Source organism: Schistocerca piceifrons, chromosome 3, assembly GCF_021461385.2.
Source record: "Schistocerca piceifrons isolate TAMUIC-IGC-003096 chromosome 3, iqSchPice1.1, whole genome shotgun sequence".
NCBI classification, from domain to species: Eukaryota; Metazoa; Arthropoda; class Insecta; order Orthoptera; family Acrididae; genus Schistocerca; species Schistocerca piceifrons.
In genome coordinates this window covers 806,066,523-806,079,239 of record NC_060140.1, presented here as the reverse complement: position 1 = coordinate 806,079,239, position 12,717 = coordinate 806,066,523, and positions in this window count along the sequence as shown.

Sequence of the window (12,717 nt, the reverse complement as noted above, 5' to 3'; positions counted from 1 at the left end):
CCGGTGTCGTTTACCGTTAAAATTCCGAGAGCGAACGTTCCTACAAAACTCAACTAATACACTGCTTCATTCCATACTCTGGACTCGCATTCGGGAGGAAGACGGTTCAAACCCGCATCCGACCATCCTGATTCAGGTTTTTCCGTGATTTCCCTAAATCGCTTCAGGCAAATGCTGGGATGGCTCCTTCGAAACGGCACGGCTGACTTTCTTCCCCATCCTTCCCAAATCCGATGGGACTGATAATCTCGCTGTTTGGTCCCCTCCCCCAAATCAACCAATGAACAATTCCACATACATTTCGCGGAAAAACCATAATGGTAAAATGTCAGATTTGAGTTCACACGACGGCCTACCAACAATCTCTCTTCCCGCGCAGCTGCATTCGCGTCTGGAACAGGAAAGGAGGAGGGATGGAGGGTGGCGGTGGGGGGGACAGGTGGCAGTGGTACACAAAGTACCCTGTGCCACACACCTAAATTTCTCATCTGCGCCGAAATGGGACGACGTATTGACCACACTTTACGACTAGTTTATGTTTGGGCTTAATCGAACTACACATCGCAAAATAATATCTAAAGGAACATCAGAGAAATGGCACCTGACTAATCTTAGGATGAGCTACGTATTCTACCGCTCCCCTTCACTCCCCCCCCCCCTCTCCCTGCGTGTGCGTTATTCTTTGTTGATTTCGCTTGACAAAAGAAAATTTGCCGACATTTCGGCAAGACCTGGATTCTGTCTTTCATTCGAAAGCCCGATTACTGCGGGAAATATTCTGCCTAAGGGGTAGACTGCGCACCCTAAGCGACGAATCTGAACTGCGGCGGTCTTGTTGTGGCCGCACCGCCGGGGTGAAATCTCCGACTTCGTTCGAGCGTTTACTCTGGGGCCAGCGAGTTTATTAGTGGACGATTATCTGAGAAACGGCCGGACGGACAGAAGGCCGCCGAGGTCATTACACGCAAACGGACCATTTGAGGCAGCGTCGCGGAGAGCGGCCGCTGGCAAAGTGGTCCCACTGCGTATCAGCACATGCCGCCCTGCCGAGCATTCCCCAGGGGCTCCGCCGAGTGCGTGTTGTCTGGCAATTAAAACCTCCCCCCTCCCCCCCCCCCCCCCACAGCTGCCCCCTCCTGGCTCATTTCGCGTGCCACCCGCACTCTGGCGGCTCTTGAGAACGTACTGCACACGCCTTGTTCCCAGTGTGACCGCCCCGTTCAGCTCCTATCTGCGAGCAATGAGCATTACTCCTTTCGTCTAGCTCCCTATTGCAAGTGAAACGCAGCTAAACAGGCTCCGTACCGTGTCGCTACAAGCATAATCTTTAGTAACGTGTTGTGAACCGCGCAGGAGAAGTCGTTTACGTGCTGTTCTCTTGGAGCACAGCACGCGGGCACACCCACACAGTGTGAGGACTCCAGCAAAGAAATTTCTCTTCTGTCGTCGTCCCTCCCCTAGCCCCCCCCCCCCCCCCTCCTACGCGTGACATTGAGCACTTCGGCTATTGTTCTGACATATTCACTGATGTTGGGTCATTAAGACTGCGCCGTTTCAACAGCGCCAATTTAGCACTGTTACGGGTTTTCGTAACATTGGTCACATGCACATTAGTAGCAGCAACTGCGAAACATCTATCGAAGTTCCAGACGTCGACCGACACTAAATGTAAAAACATTTCACAATGTTGACTGCAACGGCCATTTTCTGCAACAGCTCTAATTGGGTTACAGACATAACGCATTTTTCGTGCTGCAGGATTAATACGCTCCTCAAAAAAGTTTGCGTACTCCACTGAGCAATAATTGAGGACTAAGTATGTTACCAAATAAAAAAATGGTTCAAATGGCTCTGAGCACTATGAGACTTAACATCTGAGGTCATCAGTCCCCTAGAACTTAGAACTACTTAAACCTAACTAACCTAAGGACATCACACACATCCATGCCCGAGGCAGGATTCGAACCTGCGACCGTAGCGGTCGCGCGGTTCCAGACTGTAGTGCCTAGAACCGCTCGGCCACTCCGGCCGGCCTTACCAAATTAGACCTCCACCTTTCACAAATTAAGCACACAACAAAAAATCATTGCATACTCGACGTTTATATAAAAAGAACTGAAATGTCCGACATACGTCGAAAACAGAGTGGAAACAAACATTCATCACATCATCCTGGGCGGTTCTCATTTGACTTTGAGAGCTTCTGTAACGTGTATGCCGTCCGTGGGCACTGTCTGACACCTTAGTGACACACTCCGTATAAGTCTACGGAGCTCAGCCTGTGGATCCGTTCACATTCTTCAATTAGTAACCATGAGGGTTCTTGGAGAGTTTGTGCTGGAACAGGACCTCCACAAACATGTGTGTCAAGCATTTCCCACATACGCACGGTGGGATGGTGGTGGTGGTTAGTGTTTAACGTCCCGTCGACAACGAGGTCATTAGAGACGGAGCGCAAGCTCGGGTTAGGGAAGGATTGGGAAGGAAATCGGCCGTGACCTCTCAAAGGAACCATCCCGGCATTTGCCTGAAACGATTTAGGGAAATCACGGAAAACCTAAATCAGGATGGCTGGAGACGGGATTGAACCGTCGTCCTCCCGAATGCGAGTCCAGTGTGCTAACCACTGCGCCACCTCGCTCGGTCACGGTGGGATGTAGACCTGGACTCACCACTGGTCATGCCACTAATTCAGTGCCCAGGCTTCGCAAGATGTACCTGTTGACGCCCTCCAGGAATGAAGGAAGAAATTGAGGGCCACCACCGTATGCACCAGCCACCGCATACAGGATCTGTTAGATGTACTGCCTGGCCTGTTCGATGTACTTATTGCCTGGCGGCTAGGCGATCAACGACAACGACAGAAACCGTATGGCTGTCAACACTGTTGACTCCTCAAAACATCACGGAACCTCGGAAATCAGTAGATTTCCTGGACAGCATTTGGGAGGTACCGCTCACCACGGCTCTCCACACATGAACACGGCTATCACCTAGCGTCATAGGAAGTCTAGACTCGTCTATGAATAACAAGTTTCGGCCGTGACGAATTGCCAGTTGACATGGGAAGGGCAGGACCGAAGGCGAGCTGCAAGATGTCGTGTCAAGCGGGGTACTCGGACAGGACGTTTGGGTGGTACGGTCCTTCGTCATCAGTCTGATCGGTTCAAAAATGGTTCAAATGGCTCTGAGCACTATGGGACTTAACTTATGAGGTCATCAGTCCCCTAGAACTTAGAACTACTTAAACCTAACGAACCTATCACATACCTCCATGCTCGAGGCAGGATTCGAACCTGCGACTGTAGCGGACGACGGATGAAGAGACACTGGCATCTGTAGCAACACGACCGAAAGCCATCCTTTTTGGATCCAACAGGCCGCCCTTGCAACTTGCACTGCATTATGACGACGCATTGCACCTGCTTGGTCGAATACAATGTCCACAAATGAAAACTGCCACCTGTGTAACTCACTAGAAAACAGTGGTTCACCAGAACTTGCTTCCTTCTGAGGGGTCACGTTACAATAATGGATAACACAGCAATACATGGCGAATAATTTTAATTGTTGCGTACACTGAAAGCGAAGATCTGAAGCCATGTAATAAGGCCATGGATACCGCAGGTATCTAAAGAGATTTAGCATACCGGACGTTGATTCACGTTTTCCCCTAATTCTTTTGAACAGTGTGCTTATAAAACTTCCTCGCAGATTAAAACTGTGTGCCGTACCGAGACTCGAACTTGGGACCTCTGCCTTTCGCGGGCAAGTGCTCTACTTGAAAAGTAGGAGACGAGATACTGGCAGAATTGAAGCTGTGACGACGAGTCGTGAGTCGTGCTTGGGTAGCTCAGATGGTAGAGCACTGGCCCGCGAAAGGCAAAGGTCCCGAGTTCGAGTCTCGGTCCGGCACACAGTTTTAATTTGCCAGGAAGTTTCATATCAGCGCACACTCCGCTGCAGAGTGAAAATCTCATTCCAGTGTGCTTATAATCATCCGGTTCTCCTTTTCATATAAATTCTATATTCAGTACATTGTTCTGAAAACTATACTATTTAGATTTTGTAAATGTTAATCGCAGCTTTAAATAGTTAACGTCGTGAATTGTACATAAAATAAAAGGGTGCATTTATAATTTTACGTGTGCACACAATTTTTGGCCATAGGCCGAACGCCGCACATGCACTCCCAAATCCCGAGCATTTTCGGCTTGTTCGCGTCGGAAAGGAAAAATAACTATTTCGTCACCAATACTTTCAACGCGAAAGGGTAAAGATCAGTTTACACGTGGAAAAGAAAACGAACAATTTCAACACAGTTATGCCGAAAATGTTCGCAAGTGCAAAGGAGACTTTCGACATGTGACCAGGTGTAGAGATTAAACACAAATCATCAGAATAAGCATCGTCGCCCATGGCGTCACTTGACTGTCTTGTGGTGCAGCACATCGCCAGTGGTTTGCCAAGATCTAACGTAGGGTGATCTCGTTGAGCGCACTTACGTCGCTCTCTTTATCTTTCCCTCGCTTTTCATTCTTTCAGATTTACTTCCCTTGTACCGTACTGTGTTGGTTACACGAGGAAGCAATATTTTCTTCCCGCATGTTCTGCCGTGCAATACACGCAGTATCTTAATGAGGATTATCCACATTTTGCAATGTATGTCTACAAAGAATACCTGTACTATGGACACATATGAACATAGAAGTCCTGAGTTTTTATTTATTTATCTTATTTTGCAGTTGAAAAGGAAACATGATGCAATGTTCAAATGTGTGTGAAATTTTATGGGACTTAGCTGCTAAGGTCATCAGTTCCTAAGCTTACACACTAATTATCCTAAGGACAAACACACACACCCATGCCCGAGGGAGGACTCGAACCTCCGCCGGGACCAGCTGCACAGTCCATGACTGCAGCGCCTAAGACCGCTCGGCTAATCCCGCGCGGCAGAGAATACAAACACTACGATATATCGATACTGACAATAGCATAAGCAATCGTTATTTCCTAGTGTCGCTGTTTCAAGCAACATAAATATTCTGAATGCAAAAACATCACAAGTGGGAACACACGCCAGCCGAGTACAGTTTACGGGAAACATCCACTGTGACTTGCGTTTCACGTCAAAACTGTTTGGCCATGGTGGTAAATAATAAAAATGAATCTTTCAAGCGTGCGAGTAAGCTCTGCCCTTACACAAGACTTATATGAACCGCCACAGTCGAGATAGACACTGACCTGAGAAAGATTTTTACCTAATGAACCTGTGTAAGATGCAGGTCCTGGTATGTCACAATTAATAAAATGTTCCGGTCAATAGACCGATCGAATGGATTTCACCTTAAAACCCGACGTTTCGTCCCCATCTGCAGAGGACATTTCCAAATGGGATCGCAGCTTTTTTGAATGTCCGATTCACTCCCTGCCTCGCTACTGACTACAACAAAATCCCGCTTCCGCGCAGTTGCGTGACGTTACATGTTTTGAGTACGGGGGTGCAATGGGCCTTTGACTCCCGTCGTCCGCTGTTGCTATCATCCCATGGTGGGAGGCTGGCACACATCTTCTTCGGCACCGGACTCCAAATTTCATTCAGTTTCACCCCCTCCTCCTCGCTATTGAAATTCCTGGGGTGTTTTCATAGTATTCGCTTCTGGCTGTTAGTAGTTGAGTCCTGTCAAAATGAATGTGATTGTCTCCTGGCTATAAAGCATGTTCCACAAAAGCTGCTCGGTCAATCTCCCCTTTTCTACAATTGCCCTTATGCTCTTGTAGTCGTTTTTTGACAGTTCTTTTTGTAGCACATTTTACAATCAGCTCCTAGTACGAAACAGGGTCCGGCACGGAGTTTTAATTTACCAGATATTAAACTCACTGGCAGATTAAAACTGTGTGAACTCGGGACCTTTGCCTTTCGCGGGCAAGTGCTTGGTAGAGCACTTGCCCGCGAAAGGCAAAGAACCCGAGTTCGAGTCTCGGTCCGACACACAGTTTTAATCTGCCAGGAAGTTTCATATCAGCGCACACTCCGGTTCCGAGTGAAAATCTCATTCGGGAATCACCAGATATTCTTGGAGTTACTTTCAGATATTCTTGGAGCTACTTTCAGATAGTGCTTCCTCGTTCACCTTCCGTGGCCTATCGCTCGCCATTGGTACAGAAAATTTAAAGCAGCTGTTTGCTGACGGGTTGGACCAGCACGCGCGTGCCGTGGCCCACGCGCCCGTGTTGATACACGAGTAGCCGGGCGGCTCTGCCGTTAAATCCGTGGGCGCACGCGAGCTGCTCGCGCAGGGGACTTCCGCGTCGTGTGACACTCAGCGCCGGTCCCACTTTCACAGGGACTGGCAAACTGCCAAGGCACAACGGGAGAGAGAGAGAGAGAGAGAGAGAGAGAGAGAGAGAGAGAGAGAGAGAGAGAGAGACAGTCCGACCTTCAGTACCCGCTCATGGACAGTCTATGCTTGGTTTATCCTCTAACATTCTTCCTCTTTTTCTTATCAGACTTCTGACTAGTTCTATGCGGTCCACCACGAATTATTGTTGTGCCAACCTCTTCATCTCAGAGTAGCACTTGCGTCCTACGATACACCGATATTTTCTCCAAAAAATGTCTATATATATCGGCGATACTTTTGTAACAGATACATCGATATCGAATTGGCAATATCCAGAGTCGATACTTTCATCATCATTTCTCGTAATTTTCGATAATTACATGAAACTGTTCTTTTGAAATTGTTCTAGAACACAATTTTACTTTCACTGTGTGAATTACTATTTTTGAACCTTTATCCCGTCCATTCTCTCTCTTTGACTGTGTGAAGCTAGTATAGGTGGCACAAAGTAGTAGTCCGATTGCATTGGGAGGTGGCGGTATTAATGGAATAACAAGATATCCGATTTGAAGAAGCATCACGCCAGTTGCGTTTAAAAACAGTTTTTAACGCAACTAGTGTGCTATTTCTTCACGTCAGCATTCTTCAAAAAACGGTTGCTGAAATTGACAAGATTGGTCTTTGCGGTGGGCGGAAAAGTGTGAGTGGAAATGCTGAAGTTGTCGGCGCTGCCAACAGAAACTGCCACGTATAACTTCAGACGGAATTTTGACACTACAACTGCTAGGTCGCTGGCTTATGCGGAAATGAAAAAAAACAGGGAAGTCGACATCAAGTGTTCGAGACAAATCCGATATGTGACGAAACCAAACGACGGACCCATCAGACACCTTTTATTTGCCACTTACCTGCAGTTACCATTGTTAGTAAAGTGGTTATCGCCAAGGGTGAACGTGCATCGTTTTCCTTTCAATTCTTGCTCTAAGGGGGATAAGCATGCTGCCAACTTGTTCTTGTACAGAATACCCAATAATAAATATGCAGCTCTAAAACTGGTAGTATATCAACAATGTGCAACCGATATACAGGGTGTTACAAAAAGGTACGGCCAAACTTTCAGGAAACATTCCTCACACACAAAGAGAGAAAATATGTTATGTGGACATGTATCCGGAAACGCTTACTTTCCATGTTAGAGCTCATTTTATTACTTCTCTTCAAATCACATTAAGCATGGAATGGAAACACACAGCAACAGAACGTACCAGCGTGACTTCAAACACTTTGTTACAGGAAATGTTCAAAATGTCCTCCGTTAGCGAGGATACATGCATCCACCCTCCGTCGCATGGAATCCCTGATGCGCTGATGCAGCCCTGGAGAATGGCGTATTGTATCGCAGCCGTCCACAATACGAGCGCGAAGAGTCTCTGCATTTGGTACCGGGGTTGCGTAGACAAGAGATTTCAAATGCCCCCATAAATGAAAGTCAAGAGGGTTGAGGTCAGGAGAGCGTGGAGGCCATGGAATTGGTCCGCCTCTACCAATCCATCGGTCACCGAATCTGTTGTTGAGAAGCGTACGAACACTTCGACTGAAATGTGCAGGAGCTCCATCGTGCATGAACCACATGTTGTGTCGTACCTGTAAAGGCACATGTTCTAGCAGCACAGGTAGAGTATCCCGTATGAAATCATGATAACGTGCTCCATTGAGCGTAGGTGGAAGAACATGGGGCCCAATCAAGACATCACCAACAATGCCTGCCCAAACGTTCACAGAAAATCTGTGTTGATGACGTGATTGCACAATTGCGTGCGGATTCTCGTCAGACCACACATGTTGATTGTGAAAATTTACAATCTGATCATCAGAATCGAGGAAGTACAGTACATACTGACGAAACTAAAATGAGCTATAACATGGAAATTAAGCGTTTCCGGACACATGTCCACATAACATCATTTCTTTCTTTGTGTGTGAGGAATGTTTCCTGAAAGTTTGGCCGTACCTTTTTGTAACACCCTGTATACTGCCGGTACGTCGAGATTTTTACGTCGTAATCTCGATAATTTTTCGGTATATCGAGGACCGCTAATGATATGTTTTAAATTTCGCTGTGTCGGATTTCCGATGTTTTTAAAAATATCAGCAGTCCCAGTTGTCAGTGAAGTAGCTATAGCACCGGAATGGATCGGTCAAGAGAACTCAGCGACTTCGAACGTCGATTAGTCACTAGCTGTCAGGAGAGTGACAAATACACAAAGCTGGGAACTCGACTGTTGTGAAGTGGGAACCCCAAGGAACAACCATAGCTAAACCAACCCCAGGTAGACGTCACGTACTGGCGGACCAGGACCTTCGAGCGCTGCGGAGTGTGTTTGTACAAGCTCACATGCAGCCAGCGAAAGGATTAACTCGTGACTTTCAGAAAGTGCTACCAGCGGTCCAGCTAACAACACGACTGTGCGTAATCAGATAAAAAGAAGGCGGCAAAATGGTCGAGCAACGCTTCGTAATGGATGTTCTGCGTGGGTAGGGAATGCTGCCCATATTGCGCTTAAGAAAACTCTAAATACAGAATGATAATAACCAGAAGGAGGGAGTGAGACAGGGTTGTAACCTCTCCCCGATGTTATTCAATCTGTATACTGAGCAAGCAGCGAAGGAAACAAAAGATAAATTCGGAGTAGGAATTAAAATCCATGAATAAGAAATAAAAACTTTGAGGTTCGCCGATGACATTGTAATTCTGTCAGAGACAGCAAAGGACTTGGAAGAGCAGTTGAACGGAATGGATGGTGTCTTGAAAGGAGGATATAAGATGAACATCAACAAAAGCAAAACAAGGGTAATGGAATGTAGGTGAATTAAACCAGGTAATGCTGAGGAAATTAGATTAGGAAATGAGACACTTCAAGTAGTAAAGGAGTTTTGCTATTTGGGGAGCAAAATAACTGATGATGGTCGAAGTAGAGAGGATATAAAATGTAGACTGGCAATGGCAAGGAAAACGTTTCTGAAGAAGAGAAATTTGTTAACATCGAGTGCAGATTTAAGTCTCAGGAAGTCGTTTCTGAAACTATTTGTATGGAGTGTAGCCATGTATGGAAGTGAAACATGGACGATAAATAGTTTGGACAAGAAGAGAATAGAAGATTTTGAAATGTGGCGCTTCAGAAGAATGCTGAAGATTAGATGGGTAGATCACATAACTAATGAGGAGGTATTGAATATAATTGGGGAGAAGAGGAGTTTGTGACACAACTTGACTAGAAGAAGGGATCGGTTGGTAGGACATGTTCTGAGTCATCAAGGATCACCAATTTAGTACTGGAGGGCAGCGTGGAGGGTAAAAATCGTAGCGGAAGACAGAGAGATGAATACACTAAGCAGATTCAGAAGGATGTAGGTTGCAGTAGGTACTGGAAGATGAAGAAGCTTGCACAGGATAGGGTAGCATGGAGAGCTGCATCAAACCAGTCCCTGGACTGAAGACCACCACCACCACCACCACCACCACCACCACAACAACAACAACAACTTTTGCAGCACTGTGTAATGTGTACGATAGAGGAACTGTTCGGAGACGCTGGTTGTATCAGCATGACAATGGGCCCTATAGAGTCTGTGAGAATCAACTTCCCTTCTAGCAGCGCAGGGCACCGTCAGGTGATTTACGTACATGCCGTTCGTCGCTGGTTCCTTGCGTTAGTAATTAATATCTAGGTTGTGTATAGTTTGTTATATTTGGCGAAAATTAAACACTTTCCGGATGGGTCTGCACACTGGGTCGCCAATGGGCTAAAAGGGAGGTTCGGAGTAGCATTGTAAACAGCTAGCAGGAGCTGGGTAGTTAAAGACTAATAAAGAAATGTTCTACAGTGATCACTTCGTTGTCGATGTAACTCTTGTTACACCATCTGCTGGAGTGCTTTCTTCTACTGGCGTAGCCTCGGTTTTGAGTTTTGAATCGTCCATGGATGATAGGCTCTTTTTTTTTGACATAGACTATGATTAAACTCAATTGTGGTTGATTTCCTCTACGAGGGTAATCCCAAGAATGAGGTCTCCTATTTTTTTTTATAAGTACAGAACTCTGTTTGTGTGGCAGTTGGTCACACTGTTATGCACAGTGCCGGCTGGTGTGGCCGATCGGTTCTAGGCGCTTCAGTCTGGAACCGCGCGACCGCTACGGTCGCAGGTTCGAGTCCTGCCTCTGGCATGGATGTGTGTGATGTCCTTAGGTTAGTTAGCTTTAAGTAGTTCTAAGTTCTAGGGGACTGATGATCTCAGATGTTAAGTCGCATAGTGCTCAGAGCCATTTGTTATGAAGAGTGCTTCAGGCGCTGTGAGTTAACATGCGCACGTCGCGCTGTGATGCTGTCTTGGCTTGGCAGCCGTTGAGAATGGAGCTCCCGTTGGATGTTACCGCCGTTGCGAATTGCGAGCAGTTATTCGGTTTTTGAACGCAAAGGGCACTGCGCCAACTGACGGAACTGTATGGTGAGTCGTGCATGGATGTCAAAAATGTTCGGAAGTGGCGAAGAGAGTTTGCAGCTGGTCAGACCGAAATTCACGACGAACAAAGGGTCGGGAGACAGTCAATTTCTGAGGAGACAGTGTTGAAGGTTGAGCAAAGCATGCGTGAAGATCGGCGGATCACCCTGGATGATCTCTGCATGTTGGTTCCTGAGGTTTCCTGAAGCACCGCTCACAGAATTAATGGAAACATTCAACTACCGGAAGGTGTGCGCAAGATGGGTGCCACGCATGCTGACTGAGGACCACATGCGGCAACGAGTTGATGCTTCCCACGCATTTCTTCACCGCCTTGCAGCCGAACAGGACAACTCTCTGGACTCGTCGCGGGTGACGAAACACGGACATACCACTTCACACCTCAGACCAAGCAACAATCACACCAGTGGCTCCATCCTTCTTCGACAAAGCCGCGGAAATTCAAACAAAAACAGTCTGCCGGAAAAGTCACGACAACCGTTTTTGGGATCGGAAAGGGGTTTTGTTGCCCGACTTTATGCCCACTGGGACCACAATTAACGCTAACAGGTACTGTGAGACTCTGAAAAAACTCAAACGGCCAATTCAGAACCAGAGAAGAGAAAGCAAGGGTTACACATTCTCCATGACAACGCTCGCCCACACATCGCTCGAAAAACCGTTGCTCTCCTGCAACAGTTTCAGTGGAACATAATTACCCACCCACCCTATAGTCCTGACTTGGCGCCCAGTGACTATCACCTGTTCCCTAAGTTAAAAGAACATTTGGCCGGAAAGCGATTCAGCTCCGACGGCGAGGTGAAAGAAAAGGTTCATAACTTTTTGAACAGCATGGCAGCGAGCTGGTATGACATGGACATACAAAAACGCCACAGCGTCTACAAAAATGTAAAGCTGTAAACTGATGTAAACTATTGGAGAAATAAACAGGTCTATGTACTTATAAAAAAATAGGAGACCTTACTTCTGGGATTACCCTCTTGTGTCGTCAGCCAGACGTCTGTGTAGTTTTTCTTTCCATCATTATGTATTTTAAATGCTTGCGCATTGTGCAGGTTCCTCTTACGCTAAGGTGTTGAAAACGTGTAAAAACGGGCACGCAGACGTATGAACTGCAGACATATGAACTGTTGCCACATAGAGGCAAATTAGACCTGAGCGCTGCATAGGTTAATGAATTTCGATAAGGAAAGGAAGTGAATTCCTTGATATTCTTCGAGAGAGCATTTCTGATTTTTCGTTGGCAGTGGATGGTCGAGTAAACTGCGATAGTAATTTAAAAGTAAAAGGTACGAACAGTTGACTCACCGCATTACCATTAGGTAGGTATGCGCACTTCCAAACCACAAACACGGAAAATCCTTTAATCCTCCGTACCTGTGAACAAAGAAAATAAATCCGTCAGTTAACGGAATGTCGAGAAGAAGTTGGAACACACACACACACACACACACACACACACACACACACACACACACACACACACAGAGAGAGAGAGAGAGAGAGAGAGAGAGAGAGAGAGAGCGAGAGAGAGCGCTTCCTCTGCTGCGTGACTATGGAAGTAGGCGAGCTTATTTTATACAGCAGTAAAGTAATTTCTCTCTGCAGGCTTTATGCCTCCAGTATTTTGGACGATGGAGGCGCAGCAGACAATCATCTACACCCAAGTTCCTTGTGTGGCGATTAAAACTTCGCAACACTCCTACCAGTGCAACAGGATGCACCTAAACTCCACAGCAGAACAAAATATTTAAGATGGTCGGAGAAAATAAAAGTAAAAAAGTACAGGGAGTACTTTCTTCCTTAATGTTTATGCTAACTCATGGCCGACGTTATAAGTATACAAGGCTAC